We start from the raw sequence: 22,019 nt of genomic DNA on the forward strand, positions 1-22,019 counted from the left end.
GTCACCCTCCCAACCACAATACTTCTGTCTCCATCCATACCCACAGCACTTCTGTCTCCATTCATACCCACAGCACTTCTGTCTCCATCCATACCAGCAGCACTTCTGTCTCCATCTATACCGACAGCACTTCTGTCTCCATCCAAACTGCAGAACTTCTTCTGTCACCCTCCCAACCGCAACACTTCTGTCTCCATTCATACCCACAACACTTCTGTCTCCATCCATACCAGCAGCACATCTGTCTCCATCTATACCCACAGCACTTCTGTCTCCATCCATACCAGCAGCACTTCTGTCTCCATCCATACCAGCAGCACTTCTGTCTCCATCCATACCAGCAGCACTTCTGTCTCCATCCATACCAGCAGCACTTCTGTCCCCATCCATACCAGCAGCACCTTTGTCTCCATCTATACCGACAGCACTTCTGTCTCCATCCAAACTGCAAAACTTCGTCTGTCACCCTCCCAGTCACAACACTTCTGTCTCCATTCATATCCACAGCATTTCTGTCTCCATCCACACCAGCAGCACTTCTGTCTCCATCTATAACCACAGCACTTCTGTCGCCATCCATATCAGCAGCACTTCTGTCTCCATCCATACCAGCAGCACTTCTGTATACCGGCAGCACTTCTGTCTCCATCCATACCCACAGCACTTCTGTCTCCATCCATACCCACAGCACTTCTGTGTCCATCCATACCCACAGCACTTCTGTCTCCATCCATACCCACAGCACTTATGTATCCATCCATACTCACAGCACTTCTGTCTCCATCCATACCCACAGCACTTCTGTCTCCATCCATACCCACAGCACCATACCCACAGCACTTCTGTCTCCATCCATACCCACAGCACTTCTGTCTCCAACCATAACCGCAACACTTCTGTCTCCATTCATACCAACAGCACTTCTGTCTCCATCCATACCAGCAGCACTTCTGTATACCCACTGCACTTCTGTCTCCATCCAAACTGCAGAACTTCTTCTGTCATCCTCCCAACCGCAACACTTCTGTCTCCATTCATACCCACAGCACTTCTGTCTCCATCCATACCAGCAGCACTTCTGTATACCGACAGCACTTCTGTCTCCATCCAAACTGCAGAACTTCTTCTGTCATCCTCCCAACCGCAGCACTTCTGTCTCCATTCATACCCACAGCACTTTTGTCTCCATCCATACCAGCAGCACTTCTGTCTCCATCCATACCAGCAGCACTCTTTATACCGACAGCACTTCTGTCTCCATCCATACCAGCAGCACTTCTGTATACCGACAGCACTTCTGTCTCCATCCATACCGACAGCACTTCTGTCTCCATCCATACTCGCAGCACTTCTTTCTCCATCCATACCCATAGCACTTCTGTCTCCATCCATACCAGCAGCCCTTCTGTCTCCATCCATACCAGCAGTACTTCTGTCTCCATCCATACCAGCAGCACTCTTGTATACCGACAGCACTACTGTCTCCATCCATACCAGCAGCACTTCTGTATACCGACAGCACTTCTGTCTCCATCCATTCCCACAGCACTTCTGTCTCCATCCATACCCACAGCACTTCTGTCTCCATCCATACCCGCAACACTTCTGTCTCCATTCATACCCACAGCACTTCTGTCTCCATCCATGCCAGCAGCACTTCTGTCTCCATCCATACCAACAGCACTTCTGTCTCCATCCATACCCACAGCACTTCTGTCTCCATCTATACCAGCAGCACTTCTATCTCCATCTATACCGACACCACTTCTGTCTCCATCCATACCAGCACTTCTGTCTCCATCCATACCAGCAGCACTTCTGTCTCCATCCATACCAGCAGCACTTCTGTCACCATCCATACCCTCTGCACTTCTGTCTCCATCCATACCAGCAGCACTTTTGTCTCCATCTATACCAACAGCACTTCTGTCTCCATCCATACCCGCAGCACTTCTGTCTCCATCCATACCCGCAGCACTTCTGTCTCCATCCATACTCGCAGCACTTCTGTCTCCATCCATACCAGCAGCACTTTTGTCTCCATCTATACCAACAGCACTTCTGTCTCCATCCATACCCGCAGCACTTCTGTCTCCATCCATACCCGCAGCACTTCTTTCTCCATCCATACTCGCAGCACTTCTGTCTCCATCCATACTCGCAGCACTTCTGTCTCCATCCATACTCGCAGCACTTCTGTCTCCATCCATACCAGCAGCACTTCTATCTCCATCTATATCGACAGCACTTCTGTCTCCATCCATACCAGCAGCACTTCTGTCTCCATCTATACCGACAGCACTTCTGTCTCCATCCATACCAGCAGCACTTTTGTCTCCATCTATACTGACAGTTCTTCTGTCTCCATCCATACCCGCAGCACTTCTGTCTCCATCCATACTCGCAGCACTTCTGTCTCCATCCATACCAGCAGCACTTCTGTCTCCATCCATACCAGCAGCACTTCTGTCTCCATCTATACCGACAGCACTTCTGTCTCCATCCAAACTGCAGAACTTCTTCTGTCACCCTCCCAACCGCAACACTTCTGTCTCCATTCATATCCACAGCACTTCTGTCTCCATCCACACTAGCAGCACTTCTGTCTCCATCTATACGCACAGCACTTCTGTCTCCATCCATACCAGCAGCACTTCTGTGTCCATCCATACCAGCAGCACCTTTGTCTCCATCTATACCGACAGCACTTCTGTCTCCATCCATACCCGCAGCACTTCTGTCTCCATCCATACCCTCAGCACTTCTGTCTCCATCCAAACTGCAAAACTTCTTCTGTCACCCTCCCAACCACAATACTTCTGTCTCCATCCATACCCACAGCACTTCTGTCTCCATTCATACCCACAGCACTTCTGTCTCCATCCATACCAGCAGCACTTCTGTCTCCATCTATACCGACAGCACTTCTGTCTCCATCCAAACTGCAGAACTTCGTCTGTCACCCTCCCAGTCGCAACACTTCTGTCTCCATTCATATCCACAGCATTTCTGTCTCCATCTACACCAGCAGCACTTCTGTCTCCATCTATAACCACAGCACTTCTGTCGCCATCCATATCAGCAGCACTTCTGTCTCCATCCATACCAGCAGCACTTCTGTATACCGGCAGCACTTCTGTCTCCATCCATACCCACAGCACTTCTGTCTCCATCCATACCCACAGCACTTCTGTGTCCATCCATACCCACAGCACTTCTGTCTCCATCCATACCCACAGCACTTATGTATCCATCCATACTCACAGCACTTCTGTCTCCATCCATACCCACAGCACTTCTGTCTCCATCCATACCCACAGCACCATACCCACAGCACTTCTGTCTCCATCCATACCCACAGCACTTCTGTCTCCAACCATAACCGCAACACTTCTGTCTCCATTCATACCAACAGCACTTCTGTCTCCATCCATACCAGCAGCACTTCTGTATACCCACTGCACTTCTGTCTCCATCCAAACTGCAGAACTTCTTCTGTCATCCTCCCAACCGCAACACTTCTGTCTCCATTCATACCCACAGCACTTCTGTCTCCATCCATACCAGCAGCACTTCTGTATACCGACAGCACTTCTGTCTCCATCCAAACTGCAGAACTTCTTCTGTCATCCTCCCAACCGCAACACTTCTGTCTCCATTCATACCCACAGCACTTTTGTCTCCATCCATACCAGCAGCACTTCTGTCTCCATCCATACCAGCAGCACTCTTTATACCGACAGCACTTCTGTCTCCATCCATACCAGCAGCACTTCTGTATACTGACAGCACTTCTGTCTCCATCCATACCGACAGCACTTCTGTCTCCATCCATACTCGCAGCACTTCTGTCTCCATCCATACCCATAGCACTTCTGTCTCCATCCATACCAGCAGCCCTTCTGTCTCCATCCATACCAGCAGCACTTCTGTCTCCATCCATACCAGCAGCACTCTTGTATACCGATAGCACTACTGTCTCCATCCATACCAGCAGCACTTCTGTATACCGACAGCACTTCTGTCTCCATCCATTCCCACAGCACTTCTGTCTCCATCCATACCCACAGCACTTCTGTCTCCATCCATACCCGCAACACTTCTGTCTCCATTCATACCCACAGCACTTCTGTCTCCATCCATGCCAGCAGCACTTCTGTCTCCATCCATACCAACAGCACTTCTGTCTCCATCCATACCCACAGCACTTCTGTCTCCATCCATACCCACAGCACTTCTGTCTCCATCTATACCAGCAGCACTTCTATCTCCATCTATACCGACACCACTTCTGTCTCCATCCATACCAGCACTTCTGTCTCCATCCATACCAGCAGCACTTCTGTCTCCATCCATACCAGCAGCACTTCTGTCGCCATCCATACCCTCTGCACTTCTGTCTCCATCCATACCAGCAGCACTTTTGTCTCCATCTATACCAACAGCAGTTCTGTCTCCATCCATACCCGCAGCACTTCTGTCTCCATCCATACCCGCAGCACTTCTGTCTCCATCCATACTCGCAGCACTTCTGTCTCCATCCATACCAGCAGCACTTTTGTCTCCATCTATACCAACAGCACTTCTGTCTCCATCCATACCCGCAGCACTTCTGTCTCCATCCATACCCGCAGCACTTCTTTCTCCATCCATACTCGCAGCACTTCTGTCTCCATCCATACTCGCAGCACTTCTGTCTCCATCCATACTCGCAGCACTTCTGTCTCCATCCATACCAGCAGCACTTCTATCTCCATCTATATCGACAGCACTTCTGTCTCCATCCATACCAGCAGCACTTCTGTCTCCATCCATACCAGCAGCACTTCTGTCTCCATCCATACTAGCAGCACTTCTGTCGCCATCCATACCCTCTGCACTTCTGTCTCCATCCATACCAGCAGCACTTTTGTCTCCATCTATACCAACAGCACTTCTGTCTCCATCCATACCCGCAGCACTTCTGTCTCCATCCATACTCGCAGCACTTCTGTCTCCATCCATACTCGCAGCACTTCTGTCTCCATCCATACCAGCAGCACTTCTGTCTCCATCTATACCGACAGCACTTCTGTCTCCATCCAAACTGCAGAACTTCTTCTGTCACCCACCCAACCGCAACACTTCTGTCTCCATTCATACCCACAGCACTTCTGTCTCCAGCAGCACTTCTGTCTCCATCCATACCAGCAGCACTTCTGTCTCCATCCAAACTGCAGAACTTCTTCTGTCACCCTCCCAACCACAACACTTCTGTCTCCATCCATACCAGCAGCACTTCTGTCTCCATCCATACCAGCAGCACTTCTGTATACCGACAGCACTTCTGTCTTCATCCAAACTGCAGAACTTCTTCTGTCACCCTCCCAACCGCAACACTTCTGTCTCCATTCATACCCACAGCACTTCTGTCTCCATCCACACCAACAGCACTTTTGTCTCCATCTATACCGACAGCACTTCTGTCTCCATCCATACCAGCAGCACATTTGTCTCCATCTATACTGACAGTTCTTCTGTCTGCATCCATACCCGCAGCACTTCTGTCTCCATCCATACCTGCAGTACTTCTGTCTCCATGCATACTCGCAGCACTTCTGTCTCCATCCATACCAGCAGCACTTCTGTCTCCATCTATACCGACAGCACTTCTGTCTCCATCCAAACTGCAGAACTTCTTCTGTCACTCTCCCAACCGCAACACTTCTGTCTCCATTCATACCCACAGCACTTCTGTCTCCAGCTATACGCACAGCACTTCTGTCTCCATCCATACCAGCAGCACTTCTGTATACCGACAGCACTTCTGTCTCCATCCACACCAGCAGCACTTCTGTCTCCAGCTATACGCACAGCACTTCTGTCTCCATCCATACCAGCAGCACTTCTGTATACCGACAGCACTTCTGTCTCCATCCATACCGACAGCACTTCTGTCTCCATCCATACCCACAGCACTTCTGTCTCCATCCATACCCACAGCACTTCTGTCTCCATCCATACCAACATTACTTCTGTCTCCATCCATACTCACAGCACTTCTGTCTCCATCCATACCCACAGCACCATACCCACAGCACTTCTGTCTCCATCCATACCCACAGCACTTCTGTCTCCATCCATACCCGCAACACTTCTGTCTCCATTCATACCCACAGCACTTCTGTCTCCATCCATACCAGCAGCACTTCTGTATACCGACAGCACTTCTGTCTCCTTCCATACCGACAGCACTTCTGTCTCCATCCATACTCACAGCACTTCTGTCTCCATCCATACCCACAGCACTTCTGTCTCTATCCATACCAGCAGCACTTCTGTCTCCATCCATACCAGCAGCACTTCTGTCTCCATCCATACCAGCAGCAATCTTGTATACCGACAGCACTTCTGTCTCCATCCATACGAGCAGCACTTCTGTATACCGACAGCACTTCTGTCTCCATCCATACCCACAGCACTTCTGTCTCCATCCCTACCAGCAGCACTTTTGTCTCCATCCATACCAACAGCACTTCTGTCTCCATCCATACCCGCTGCACTTCTGTCTCCATCCATACTCGCAGCACTTCTGTCTCCATCCATACTCGCAGCACTTCTGTCTCCATCCATACCAGCAGCACTTCTATCTCCATCTATACCGACAGCACTTCTGTCTCCATCCATACCAGCAGCACTTCTGTCTCCATCCATACCAGCAGCACTTCTGTCTCCATCCATACCAGCAGCACTTCTGTCTCCATCCATACCCTCTGCACTTCTGTCTCCATCAATACCAGCAGCACTTTTGTCTCCATCTATACCAACAGCACTTCTGTCTCCATCCATACCCGCAGCACTTCTGTCTCCATCCATACCCGCAGCACTTCTGTCTCCATCCATACTCGCAGCACTTCTGTCTCCATCCATACTCGCAGCACTTCTGTCTCCATCCATACCAGCAGCACTTCTGTCTCCATCTATACCGACAGCACTTCTGTCTCCATCCAAACTGCAGAACTTCTTCTGTCACCCACCCAACCACAACACTTCTGTCTCCATTCATACCCACAGCACTTCTGTCTCCATCCACACCAGCAGCACTTCTGTCTCCATCCATACCCACAGCACTTCTGTCTCCATCCATACCAGCAGCACTTTTGTCTCCATCTATACTGACAGTTCTTCTGTCTCCATCCATACGCGCAGCACTTCTGTCTCCATCCATACCTGCAGCACTTCTGTCTCCATCCATACTCGCAGCACTTCTGTCTCCATCCATACTCGCAGCACTTCTGTCTCCATCCATACCCGCAGCACTTCTGTCTTCATCTATACCGACAGCACTTCTGTCTCCATCCAAACTGCAGAACTTCTTCTGTCACCCTCCCAACCGCAACACTTCTGTCTCCATTCATACCCACAGCACTTCTGTCTCCATCCACACCAGCAGCACTTCTGTCTCCATCTATATGCACAACACTTCTGTCTCCATCCATACCCGCAGCACTTCTGTCTCCATCCATACCCACAGCACTTCTGTCTCCATCCATACAAGCAGCACTTCTGTCTCCATCCATACCAGCAGCACTTCTGTCTCCATCCATACCAGCAGCACTTCTGTATACCGACAGCACTTCTGTCTTCATCCAAACTGCAGAACTTCTTCTGTCACCCTCCCAACCGCAACACTTCTGTCTCCATTCATACCCACAGCACTTCTGTCTCCATCCACACCAACAGCACTTCTGTCTCCATCTATACCGACAGCACTTCTGTCTCCATCCATACCAGCAGCACTTTTGTCTCCATCTATACTGACAGTTCTTCTGTCTCCATCCATACCCGCAGCACTTCTGTCTCCATCCATACTCGCAGCACTTCTGTCTCCATTCATACCCACAGCACTTCTGTCTCCATCCACACCAACAGCACTTCTGTCTCCATCTATACCGACAGCACTTCTGTCTCCATCCATACCCGCAGCACTTCTGTCTCCATCCATACTCGCAGCACTTCTGTCTCCATCCATACCAGCAGCACTTCTGTCTCCATCCATACCAGCAGCACTTCTGTCTCCATCTATACCGACAGCACTTCTGTCTCCATCCAAACTGCAGAACTTCTTCTGTCACCCTCCCAACCGCAACACTTCTGTCTCCATTCATATCCACAGCACTTCTGTCTCCATCCACACTAGCAGCACTTCGGTCTCCATCTATACGCACAGCACTTCTGTCTCCATCCATACCAGCAGCACTTCTGTGTCCATCCATACCAGCAGCACCTTTGTCTCCATCTATACCGACAGCACTTCTGTCTCCATCCATACCCTCAGCACTTCTGTCTCCATCCAAACTGCAAAACTTCTTCTGTCACCCTCCCAACCACAATACTTCTGTCTCCATCCATACCCACAGCACTTCTGTCTCCATTCATACCCACAGCACTTCTGTCTCCATCCATACCAGCAGCACTTCTGTCTCCATCTATACCGACAGCACTTCTGTCTCCATCCAAACTGCAGAACTTCTTCTGTCACCCTCCCAACCGCAACACTTCTGTCTCCATTCATACCCACAACACTTCTGTCTCCATCCACACCAGCAGCACTTCTGTCTCCATCCATACCAGCAGCACTTCTGTCTCCATCCATACCAGCAGCACTTCTGTCCCCATCCATACCAGCAGCACCTTTGTCTCCATCTATACCGACAGCACTTCTGTCTCCATCCAAACTGCAGAACTTCGTCTGTCACCCTCCCAGTCGCAACACTTCTGTCTCCATTCATATCCACAGCACTTCTGTCTCCATCCACACCAGCAGCACTTCTGTCTCCATCTATAACCACAGCACTTCTGTCGCCATCCATACCAGCAGCACTTCTGTCTCCATCCATACCAGCAGCACTTCTGTATACCGGCAGCACTTCTGTCTCCATCCATACCCACAGCACTTCTGTCTCCATCCATACCCACAGCACTTCTGTGTCCATCCATACCCACAGCACTTCTGTCTCCATCCATACCCACAGCACTTATGTCTCCATCCATACTCACAGCACTTCTGTCTCCATCCATACCCACAGCACTTCTGTCTCCATCCATACCCACAGCACCATACCCACAGCACTTCTGTCTCCATCCATACCCACAGCACTTCTGTCTCCAACCATAACCGCAACACTTCTGTCTCCATTCATACCAACAGCACTTCTGTCTCCATCCATACCAGCAGCACTTCTGTATACCCACTGCACTTCTGTCTCCATCCAAACTGCAGAACTTCTTCTGTCATCCTCCCAACCGCAACACTTCTGTCTCCATTCATACCCACAGCACTTCTGTCTCCATCCATACCAGCAGCACTTCTGTATACCGACAGCACTTCTGTCTCCATCCAAACTGCAGAACTTCTTCTGTCATCCTCCCAACCGCAACACTTCTGTCTCCATTCATACCCACAGCACTTCTGTCGCCATCCATACCAGCAGCACTCTTTATACCGACAGCACTTCTGTCTCCATCCATACCAGCAGCACTTCTGTATACCGACAGCACTTCTGTCTCCATCCATACCGACAGCACTTCAGTCTCCATCCATACTCGCAGCACTTCTGTCTCCATCCATACCCACAGCACTTCTGTCTCCATCCATACCAGCAGCCCTTCTGTCTCCATCCATACCAGCAGCACTTCTGTCTCCATCCATACCAGCAGCACTCTTGTATACCGACAGCACTTCTGTCTCCATCCATACCAGCAGCACTTCTGTATACCGACAGCACTTCTGTCTCCATCCATTCCCACAGCACTTCTGTCTCCATCTATACCCACAGCACTTCTGTCTCCATCCATACACGCAACACTTCTGTCTCCATTCATACCCACAGCACTTCTGTCTCCATCCATGCCAGCAGCACTTCTGTCTCCATCCATACCAACAGCACTTCTGTCTCCATCCATACCCACAGCACTTCTGTCTCCATCCATACCCACAGCACTTCTGTCTCCATCCATACCCACAGCACTTCTGTCTCCATCTATACCAGCAGCACTTCTATCTCCATCTATACCGACAGCACTTCTGTCTCCATCCATACCAGCAGCACTTCTGTCTCCATCCATACCAGCAGCACTTCTGTCTCCATCCATACCAGCAGCACTTCTGTCGCCATCCATACCCTCTGCACTTCTGTCTCCATCCATACCAGCAGCACTTTTGTCTCCATCTATACAAACAGCACTTCTGTCTCCATCCATACCCGCAGCACTTCTGTCTCCATCCATACTCGCAGCACTTCTGTCTCCATCCATACCAGCAGCACTATTGTCTCCATCTATACCAACAGCACTTCTGTCTCCATCCATACCCGCAGCACTTCTTTCTCCATCCATACTCGCAGCACTTCTGTCTCCATCCATACTCGCAGCACTTCTGTCTCCATCCATACTCGCAGCACTTCTGTCTCCATCCATACCAGCAGCACTTCTATCTCCATCTATATCGACAGCACTTCTGTCTCCATCCATACCAGCAGCACTTCTGTCTCCATCCATACCAGCAGCACTTCTGTCTCCATCCATACTAGCAGCACTTCTGTCGCCATCCATACCCTCTGCACTTCTGTCTCCATCCATACCAGCAGCACTTTTGTCTCCATCTATACAAACAGCACTTCTGTCTCCATCCACACCCGCAGCACTTCTGTCTCCATCCATACTCGCAGCACTTCTGTCTCCATCCATACTCGCAGCACTTCTGTCTCCATCCATACCAGCAGCACTTCTGTCTCCATCTATACCGACAGCACTTCTGTCTCCATCCAAACTGCAGAACTTCTTCTGTCACCCACCCAACCGCAACACTTCTGTCTCCATTCATACCCACAGCACTTCTGTCTCCAGCAGCACTTCTGTCTCCATCCATACCAGCAGCACTTCTGTCTCCATCTATACCGACAGCACTTCTGTCTCCATCCAAACTGCAGAACTTCTTCTGTCACCCTCCCAACCACAACACTTCTGTCTCCATCCATACCAGCAGCACTTCTGTCTCCATCCATACCAGCAGCACTTCTGTCTCCATCCATACCAGCAGCACTTCTGTATACCGACAGCACTTCTGTCTTCATCCAAACTGCAGAACTTCTTCTGTCACCCTCCCAACCGCAACACTTCTGTCTCCATTCATACCCACAGCACTTCTGTCTCCATCCACACCAACAGCACTTCTGTCTCCATCTATACCGACAGCACTTCTGTCTCCATCCATACCAGCAGCACATTTGTCTCCATCTATACTGACAATTCTTCTGTCTGCATCCATACCCGCAGCACTTCTGTCTCCATCCATACCTGCAGCACTTCTGTCTCCATCCATACTCGCAGCACTTCTGTCTCCATCCATACCAGCAGCACTTCTGTCTCCATCTATACCGACAGCACTTCTGTCTACATCCAAACTGCAGAACTTCTTCTGTCACCCTCCCAACCGCAACACTTCTGTCTCCATTCATACCCACAGCACTTCTGTCTCCATCCACACCAGCAGCACTTCTGTATACCGACAGCACTTCTGTCTCCATCCATACCGACAGCACTTCTGTCTCCATCCATACCCACAGCACTTCTGTCTTCATCCATACCCACAGCACTTCTGTCTCCATCCATACCAACAGCACTTCTTTCTCCATCCATACTCACAGCACTTCTGTCTCCATCCATACCCACAGCACCATACCCACAGCACTTCTGTCTCCATCCATACCCACAGCACTTCTGTCTCCATCCATACCCGCAACACTTCTGTCTCCATTCATACCCACAGCACTTCTGTCTCCATCCATACCAGCAGCACTTCTGTATACCGACAGCACTTCTGTCTCCTTCCATACCGACAGCACTTCTGTCTCCATCCATACTCGCAGCACTTCTGTCTCCATCCATACCCACAGCACTTCTGTCTCCATCCATACCAGCAGCACTTCTGTCTCCATCCATACCAGCAGCACTTCTGTCTCCATCCATACCAGCAGCAATCTTGTATACCGACAGCACTTCTGTCTCCATCCATACGAGCAGCACTTCTGTATACCGACAGCACTTCTGTCTCCATCCATACCCACAGCACTTCTGTCTCCATCCCTACCAGCAGCACTTTTGTCTCCATCCATACCAACAGCACTTCTGTCTCCATCCATACCCGCTGCACTTCTGTCTCCATCCATACTCGCAGCACTTCTGTCTCCATCCATACTCGCAGCACTTCTGTCTCCATCCATACCAGCAGCACTTCTATCTCCATCTATACCGACAGCACTTCTGTCTCCATCAATACCAGCAGCACTTTTGTCTCCATCTATACCAACAGCACTTCTGTCTCCATCCATACCCGCAGCACTTCTGTCTCCATCCATACCCGCAGCACTTCTGTCTCCATCCATACTCGCAGCACTTCTGTCTCCATCCATACCAGCAGCACTTTTGTCTCCATCTATACCAACAGCACTTCTGACTCCATCCATACCCGCAGCACTTCTGTCTCCATCCATACCCGCAGCACTTCTTTCTCCATCCATACTCGCAGCACTTCTGTCTCCATCCATACTCGCAGCACTTTTGTCTCCATCCATACTCGCAGCACTTCTGTCTCCATCCATACCAGCAGCACTTCTATCTCCATCTATATCGACAGCACTTCTGTCTCCATCCATACCAGCAGCACTTCTGTCTCCATCCATACCAGCAGCACTTCTGTCTCCATCCATACTAGCAGCACTTCTGTCGCCATCCATACCCTCTGCACTTCTGTCTCCATCCATACCAGCAGCACTTTTGTCTCCATCTATACCAACAGCACTTCTGTCTCCATCCATACCCGCAGCACTTCTGTCTCCATCCATACTCGCAACACTTCTGTCTCCATCCATACTCGCAGCACTTCTGTCTCCATCCATACCAGCAGCACTTCTGTCTCCATCTATACCGACAGCACTTCTGTCTCCATCCAAACTGCAGAACTTCTTCTGTCACCCTCCCAACCACAACACTTCTGTCTCCATCCATACCAGCAGCACTTCTGTCTCCATCCATACCAGCAGCACTTCTGTCTCCATCCATACCAGCAGCACTTCTGTATACCAACAGCACTTCTGTCTTCATCCAAACTGCAGAACTTCTTCTGTCACCCTCCCAACCGCAACACTTCTGTCTCCATTCATACCCACAGCACTTCTGTCTCCATCCACACCAACAGCACTTCTGTCTCCATCTATACCGACAGCACTTCTGTCTCCATCCATACCAGCAGCACATTTGTCTCAATCTATACTGACAGTTCTTCTGTCTGCATCCATACCCGCAGCACTTCTGTCTCCATCCATACCTGCAGCACTTCTGTCTCCATCCATACTCGCAGCACTTCTGTCTCCATCCATACCAGCAGCACTTCTGTCTCTATCTATACCGACAGCACTTCTGTCTCCATCCAAACTGCAGAACTTCTTCTGTCACCCTCCCAACCACAACACTTCTGTCTCCATCCACACCAGCAGCACTTCTGTCTCCAGCTATACGCACAGCACTTCTGTCTCCATCCATACCAGCAGCACTTCTGTATACCGACAGCACTTCTGTCTCCATCCATACCGACAGCACTTCTGTCTCCATCCATACCCACAGCACTTCTGTCTCCATCCATACCCACAGCACTTCTGTCTCCATCCATACCAACAGCACTTCTGTCTCCATCCATACTCACAGCACTTCTGTCTCCATCCATACCCACAGCACCATACCCACAGCACTTCTGTCTCCATCCATACCCACAGCACTTCTGTCTCCATCCATACCCGCAACACTTCTGTCTCCATTCATACCCACAGCACTTCTGTCTCCATCCATACCAGCAGCACTTCTGTCTCCATCCATACTCGCAGCACTTCTGTCTCCATCCATACCCACAGCACTTCTGTCTCCATCCATACCAGCAGCACTTCTGTCTCCATCCATACCAGCAGCAATCGTGTATACCGACAGCACTTCTGTCTCCATCCATACGAGCAGCACTTCTGTATACCGACAGCACTTCTGTCTCCATCCATACCCACAGCACTTCTGTCTCCATCCATACCCACAGCACTTCTGTCTCCATCCATACGGGCAGCACTTCTGTCTCCATCCATACCAACAGCACTTCTGTCTCCATCCATACCCACAGCACTTCTTTCTCCATCCATACCCACAGCACTTCTGTCTCCATTCATACCCACAGCACTTCTGTCTCCATCCATACCAGCAGCACTTCTGTCTCCATCCATACCAGCAGCACTTCCGTTCTCGCGCCCCCTTCTCTCCTATTCTACGGAAGCTTCACTGGCAGCCAATTAGAAAATGCTTCCTCTTTAAACTTTGTTGTCTGACACATAAGGCACTTCACAAATCCTGCCCAGCATACCTGTATACTCGATTAAAACCCTATCTGCCCTCTAGAAGCCTCAGGCCCTCGGATAAGACGCTTCCGGCCAGCCCTCTTATACGACCTTAAAACAGGGGGGCAGATCGTTCTACACTGCCCCCTATCACTGGAACACTCCGGGAGTTGTTTGTGCGCTATATTAAATGTTTTTATCATATCATCATATCATATCACAAGGTCCTTATTGTTCTTGTGCTAAACAATGCATTGTGCATCGAGCCCCTCTGAAAACTGTTAGCTACTAGACAAAAAGTCTGCATAGGTTGGATTACAGTGAAAAATAATATTGCTTTTCAGAAAAATTAAGATCCAATAAAACCTTAGCTCAAAAATTCTACCTTAGGCAAAGCTAAATTGGAAAACTTTTCAAAGGCCAAAAGTGGGAATTTCACTAGACTCCTCTAGTGGAATAAACTCTGCAGAACCCTGTGGCAGATTTCTTTGCATGCTGTGGATATGATCAACTTTCAGCTTTTCTGCAATCTTTTGCCTGCCATAAACCCTACACATTATTGCCCATCAATACTAACGGCTTGAATATCTGTGCAGAGTCACAGTATCAGAATAAACTACATCCTGCAGGTTTTCTAGCCTCATTCAACAGTCTCTTTTATAAACTCATTTGACAAGTGCCTTTCTGCAGGCATTTATGCATTTAAAAGTAAGGTTTGTAGAAGATAGCTAGTCTCTTTCCGGTTACTTCAGACAACTTAAGATGATAATATAAAAAGCCAAGTTTAAAGGGGGCTAAATGGTCAGACAGATCCTTGCTAGGACCCTCAGAGGCAACCACTCTACTGAAGAACCTCAACCGAGGTGGACGAGGTCTGTTTCCAGCTGTTTTCTGCATCACATCTAGTTTGGTTTGCCCTTCAAATGTGGGTTCAGAGCATGCCATAACCCAAGACTCTGGTCTCCCAGGGACCAACCTCTGTGTTTGTGCTGTTGAAAGGATCATTAGGAGGTGAGGTGTAACCAAAGAGTTAAGGTGCCTAGTGTGTGAGCAGTCAGGGCCTCATAGGTTAAGATTATCCCTCGGTGCACATGATGAAGGGTGCAGAGGACCGGCAGTCAATGACGTCATTTCAGTGATGATTTGTTCTGGTTAAGTTATTATTCCATTGCATTAGTTTTCATCCAAATTGTCACCTAAATTAAAATCCATAAAATGCAGTGTTGATTGGATTACATTTCATTTTGAATAAGCAAAATTTAGATTAAATTATTGATTGAATGACATACCACTGAATATATCTCTGTCTGGTTCAGATCATTGTGAGAAGGGAGAGGAGGTTTATCACTCAGATGTGCACTGGATGCCAAGCAGATGACCCCGGTGTTGACAAGGCTAAGCATTCAGCAGCGTGAAGTCATCCAGTCTTGGGTAGTGGAAAGGCTGTCGGTCTTCCAGTCTTCCAGTGAGTCTCTGAAGAAAGGAAAGGAGAAGAAGATGTGAGTGTCACTGCAGAAGAGGAATTAGAAATACCTCAACTAAGAAATAGCATGACAGAGAGCATGACTGAGAGCTGTCGTTGAGAGACAGAAGAGGAGATTCCAGTGTTGAACTTGGCCCTTTCTGCATGGTCACCCCCAAACTGTTTGCCTTCATGACTATTTTTGATAAATTGGTTTTTATTGCCCTTTAAACTCTGTGCACTTTACCACTGTTAACGAGTGCTAAAGGGCTTGTGCTCTCTCCTTAAAACATGGTAGAACTGGCCTACGCCCAATTGGCATATTTAATGTATTTATCAGTCCCTAGTAAATTTCTGCTACATGTACTTAGGGAATGATACTAGTGGGCCTGCAGCACTGATTGAGCCACCCACTTGAGTAGCCCTTTAAAGATGGCTCACGCAAGCCATTGCAGCCTGTGTGCAGTTTTATACTGCCATTTCGACCTGGCAGAATAAACCCTCTGTCAGGCCCACATCTTCCTTTTTAATAATATAAGTCACCCCTATGGTAAGCCCTGGACACCCGAGAGGGCACGGTACAGTGTATTTAAAAAGTTGGACTTATACTTTTAAGTTTTACAAGTCCTGGTAGCGAAAAACTATTACATTTGCTTTTCACTACTGCAAGGATTACCTCTCCCATAGGATAACACTGGAGTTCCCTTATTGCATTTAATAAGCTATAACTTCCAAATGGGAATGAATAACTAGTTGCTGTTTGGTGTCTTTGGAATTGTAATGAAAAATCATCTTGTATGGTAAAGTCGGATTTTAAAATACAATGTTGAAAATGCCACTTTTAGAAAGTTGGTATTTTTCTACCTTAGTAATTTAGTGCCTGTAACCTGTGTCTGGGTCACATGACTGGTTGTAGCCGACAGCTGGACTATGTGTTTTCCTCCTAGACAGCCACACACAATAGAGAGCTTTTTATGTGCCTGGATGGGCCATCACTGTCAGGATAGAAAGGCGAAGCTGGGCACAGCCATGCTTACACTTGAATAGCTTGTGCTTCTGTACCACACAAAGGGCTGCATACGCCTTGTAGCTAGTCTGGAGCCAGGGCATGGGCGGCAGGAAACCTCTGCACTTCAAAGGGAAATCTCTAGAAGCTTTTCCCACTTCAAAGGAGACACCAGGTATAAATATAGGACTCAGACACCAACTCTTCTGTACACCTGTGGATTCTGTCAGGAAGAAGGACTACTAAGTTGCTGGACTGCTGCTCTGAAGGACTGTTGCCCTGCAGTTCTGCCCTGCTGCCCGCTTGCCTGGATTAAAAGGGCTGGATCTCCACCTCTCACCCCAGGACTCCAAAGTGACTCCAAGGGCTAGTTGGCTGGCTTCCTGATAAGAAGCCTCAGGACATAACTGGCTACCAACAAACTTGAACTCAGCAACTGGCCATGTCCTAACAAGTGGTCACATCCCAAACCTGGATTCTTGGAAGGAGGCCTGAAGGAGTTCTGCCAGCCCATCTTTGGATCCAGCAGAACAAACTCATCTCCTGAGCAGTGCATCTTCCGTGGAAAAAGCACATTATCTTTCCTGCTTGACTCATCACCCTAGGAACCGAGGCATTGTCTCTGCTGCACAGACCTCCCAGATGCATGGACTTTGCATCGCCGTAGCAGCTCATTGGAGCCAGAACATCTCCACACAAGGACATCATCTCGCCCAACACAGCCCGCGGAACTACCACTGCGTGACGCATCTCCATGCCAGGACATGTCATCACTTTTTACAGATCCTCAGAACCGCCACTGTGTGATGCATCTCTTTGTCTACACTTCGCATCACCTCTGCTGCGTGACACATCCTCAACACAGAACCCGGCAATGCAACCAGGATTAAGGTACTGGGTTCAAAATCCCTAAGTGGGACCCTGTAGCTGGCCTGTGCTCCATCATGGTTGGCCTGAACTTGTGACTTTGTCCTTGTTGAGCATGAGCAGATAGCCAAAGTTAGGTCTTTGTGGTTTTTTGGCACTGTTTTCACTGAAATCTTAAAACCTCCATATTTCCAGTACAACTGATAGGATTTTTTGTCAGATTTTTGTCATTTTGGTCTTGTTTTATTTATTAAAATCAACACTATCTTTCTGATCTGGTGTGGGAATCTTCTTGTGAAGTGTTTCCGCTTCATTGCTGTTTGAAGTGCTGAATAAATACTTTGCACATTGCCTCTGTTTGAAGCCTGACTGCTCTGTGCTCAGGTACCAGACCACAGGTTAATTTGAGGTTTACATGTGCATCACCTGGACAAGAATTATGGTCGCTGTTTGGGTAGGGTTTCACCCCACTTAACCAGTAACCCAATTTCTTACTTCTAGAAATACAGGAAAAGAGGAAGCCCAGTCTTAGGTTGATGTGGAGATGGAGTATCATGAGATCACGATGAGCTCATGATGATGTCACCGGTAACCTTTATTTGGCTGGTAACAGAGGCATCCAGCCGAAGCAAGATTTGTCGATCTATTATAGTTTCACCCAGAGACGACGCCTGTAGAGAACAGGTGGACTCTGCATGTGAAATTCTGTGGAAAAGGCGCAAGTTACTGGGCAATAAGCACCAAACTTAACAATTTTCCATTTAAATCTTTATTTCTAAGAGGAGCCACAGTGACCCACTTGTTCTGCTACTAGCTCCATCCAGCTGGAGTTATTGAAGCGCCCTCGTTGTGGAGGTCAGAGTATGATGGGAAGAGAGAGAGTTCAGCACCAGTGATGCCCACGCAGGACAAACCATCATGACCAGGAGCACATCCCATGTCCCAAACGTTCATGAAGAGCGGGCAGGGCGAGGGTCACTGGGAGGTGGTGCTGCGTGCTGAAGTTATAAACAAAGGGTGCAGCGAAGCCGATGTGTGTTTGGAAAAGTGAATGGCAGGGCGTGGGGAGAGGCTGTCGGTGGTTTGCTGCTAAGAGAGAGTTTTAAAAATCAGTCTCGCAGGGGTTTTGGCAAAGGTCTGGATGGAGTTAGGCAGTAGAGGGGTGTGTGGGTGTTATGGTGAAGTTATTTCAATTTATAATGCATGCGAATCACCCCGGGAGGAATATCATCTGTTACCACGCATGCTATGACCACGCGTGTCTTAACAACGCAGTCAACACCACAACTGTGTCGTTAGCACGAGTTCTATTACAACGCAAACCATTACAACAACTTGCTTTAAGGAAGAGCTGGATTTAGGAATAGTTTAAATTACTATTCCAACTCCCGTCGGTGTATCAGTAGGGAAGATGTCAAAATCCAACACCAGTCCAACACCGCACTCCCAAAAGCAAGTCGTAGTAATGACTTGTTTTGTTTTGGAATTCTTGGCAACGTCGCAGTCATGGTACTGACTGCGTTGTAAAGGCACTACGTTGTAATGCCTGCGTTGTAATGGATGTCTGCCCCCTGGAGGGTTATCTCAGTGCTGCAGCAGTTCAGAGGCAAGCGGGGCAGTTGAATTGGAACCGTGTCGTCTTAAGGGCTTTCCTAAAATGAAGGTGGTCAGGGCATGCGCGGATGTGCAGAGGTCATGTTTTCCAATGGAGAGACGCTAGGTAAGAGAAGGATCGGGCATTTCTGACCCGTGGAGCCAGGAAGGGTTTCCTTTTGCCTCGTTGGTATACGGAAGGGCTGCGGTGCAGCGGCGAGGGTGGACTCGCGGAGCAGGGAGAGTTGAGCAGGTGAGACACACAGGGAAGGGTGAAGGGAGAACATATGACTGCTTGAGCGGTAACAGGAACCCAAGCGCTGCTTTTGGGGCCCGTGGTGTGCTCTGCTTATTGACGCATTGACAGACATATGGTGAACGCATGTGTTGATTTGACATAAGCTGTAAGGATCTCTAAAGAGCGGCAAATTGCCCTGGGCAGAATGAGGAATAACGGACTGCAGTAGCACCTTTAGGTAACAGCACCTGTCCTCTCTCACCCTGTACAGCGCTGAGGCAAGAGGGTGGCCACTAGGAGGGGGTGGCAGACTACGGGTGAGGGTGAGGTGGGATGATGACCGCCGGCGTTGGTCACTTTTGGGGGAGGGTTTGAGGAGAATCTGTGTAGGCTAACCCGCCCGGTAGAACGCACGAGGGGGTGACCTGTACACACCATGCCACCACACTTTTGGTGGCAGACTCTACTTCCGGGAGCTGCCAGGGACGCCTAACACCTGTTGCGGGCCTGGGTGTAGGAATACTTAACAACCACCAGGTGTCAATGGGTGCTAAAACGGTGGAAGGGAAGTTTAAACGGGACGAGTGGGCAGATAGATGTATTAGTGGCAGTAGTATGGGCAGGGGAGGGGGGGGGGGTCATGAGGATAAAAGAGACAGCGAACCGGACAAATCCTTTACAAAGAGGGTCGTCGCGTGATGGGTAGATGGGACGTTGTTGATACCTAATGTAATCTGGACCCACTCCCTCCTAGAATAATAGGGAGGGGCTTGCAGTTCTGCTGCCCCCACCACCTTCTGTTCACAAATATTACGCAAACATTTTCAGGAGATGGCAGACATAATCCATTGTTGGTCTCTGTCTGCCAGCAGATGAGCATATATCAAAATATCGGATTGCTTTCCATCACGTCCGCAAATCCCACCTCTGCGGAATTGCTTTCTCAACACTCTGAAAGTGAAAGCAGAAGAGGGGGGCACTGTGGGCCCCGAACGTTTCCAAATGTGAAATCCCAGCTGTAAATCTTGCAGTAGAAGGCAAAGTGCCGGCGTGAGTGTTTATATCTTCTGTGTAGGATTGGACACAAAATCCTCAAATAAATTAATCCATATTCTCCCCACCGCTAATGTTGTGGCTAGTAGCGTGCCACAGCGTCAGCTTTATTAACATCCCCCCCCCAATACTTCCCTTGACTGCTGAATAAATTGGATTTTTTTCCTCCTGCACCCCCCTGACCTTTAATTCATTTTAATCTGCCTCGCACTTTATGTAATCTGCTTTAATAGCCGTTGCTAGGCGCACCATAGGCAAGAAACAAAGAACTCTCCAAAGCTGCCGCGTTATCAGGTCTCTCACCTTACCCTCAAAGCCTTTCATGCCCGGTCTTGAAAAATAACTTCACGGCATACCGCACGAGGGACCCCCCAGACTGCAGACACCCCTCCCCCCGACCTCTGCCCCCTGCTGTGCACCAACTTCCATCCCTGTTTCTAACGGCATGCTCCATTTAAGGTCAGGCCCAGCACATCCATGCTGCCAAGTGGTTTAGCAGTAGAAATGATCGTGCAAGTTGGCATTTATATACAATGAAAAGGAAAAACCTGAGCCGGGCACCCGAACCCACGTGAATTTGAAGAACACCACCCTCCTACGGCTCTGCAAGTCTACCGTGTTTCATTTTACCATCACACCGCATGGTTGCATCACTTACAAAGAAGTCTGATGACCCAGTGGTCTATACCCCAGTCTGTCAGCCCTGCCCACCCAAGTCACCATTCCCTATCAAGAGTGGCTAGAAGTTATGTCCATCCAGCACATATATCTATCCTCTAGGTCTGCCCCTTTCAACCACTGGTGTTCTTAAACATACCCTCTTCAGCCACTGTTTGTCAATCATATCTATATCTGTGTTCAACCCAATGGAGAATTTATCACTCACTTAATACTATTGGCTGTTTGAGTGTATCCTTCCACCCATGCACTGAACGACAGAAGGGACTACTTTGCAGCTATATCATCTCTGCTGGCCCCTTTCTTTCTGCTTAGCTCTAGTGTGCTAATGTGGCATGTGTTACGCAGCACATTAAACCAGGATCGACTGGCTTTGCCGATGCTTATTTTAGAATGAAGATTGTTTTTCTTTAACTATGTATCACTTTCCAAACATGTATGAAAGTATGGCAAAAAGATACACAGTGGGTCGCTACAGTACAGTAGGAACAGAGGAAAATCGACACATGCCTCTCGTCTGTTCCATATTCAGTCAAATGATTTTAGAGAGCTCAGTTTTGATTGAGACAAGTTAGAGCAAATAAGATGCCAATGTTGAACCCCCATGTTTTATATACTGATACTCAGGTTATCGACCTCGACTGGAGCCTGAGAACTGCTGAATAGGCATATCTAGCCAGCATGATAACCGTACACTGGCCATCTTTGGGG

General features: G+C 48.8%; 1 protein-coding gene across 4 annotated transcripts in view; it reads right to left on the bottom strand.

Moving 5' to 3' along the window:
- SHANK2 (SH3 and multiple ankyrin repeat domains 2) overlaps window positions 1–22,019 on the bottom strand; it is a 2,937,835-nt gene that overhangs the window by 2,130,910 nt on the left and 784,906 nt on the right. For all 4 annotated transcript variants that reach the window (XM_085643560.1, XM_085643562.1, XM_085643561.1 and 1 more), the window contains one exon: window positions 15,701–15,884. The gene's annotated coding sequence lies outside the window, so the exon portion shown is untranslated. The remainder of the gene's footprint in view (window positions 1–15,700; window positions 15,885–22,019) is intronic.

This window comes from Triturus cristatus, chromosome 3_1, assembly GCF_964204655.1.
Source record: "Triturus cristatus chromosome 3_1, aTriCri1.1, whole genome shotgun sequence".
In the NCBI taxonomy this organism is placed as follows: Eukaryota; Metazoa; Chordata; class Amphibia; order Caudata; family Salamandridae; genus Triturus; species Triturus cristatus.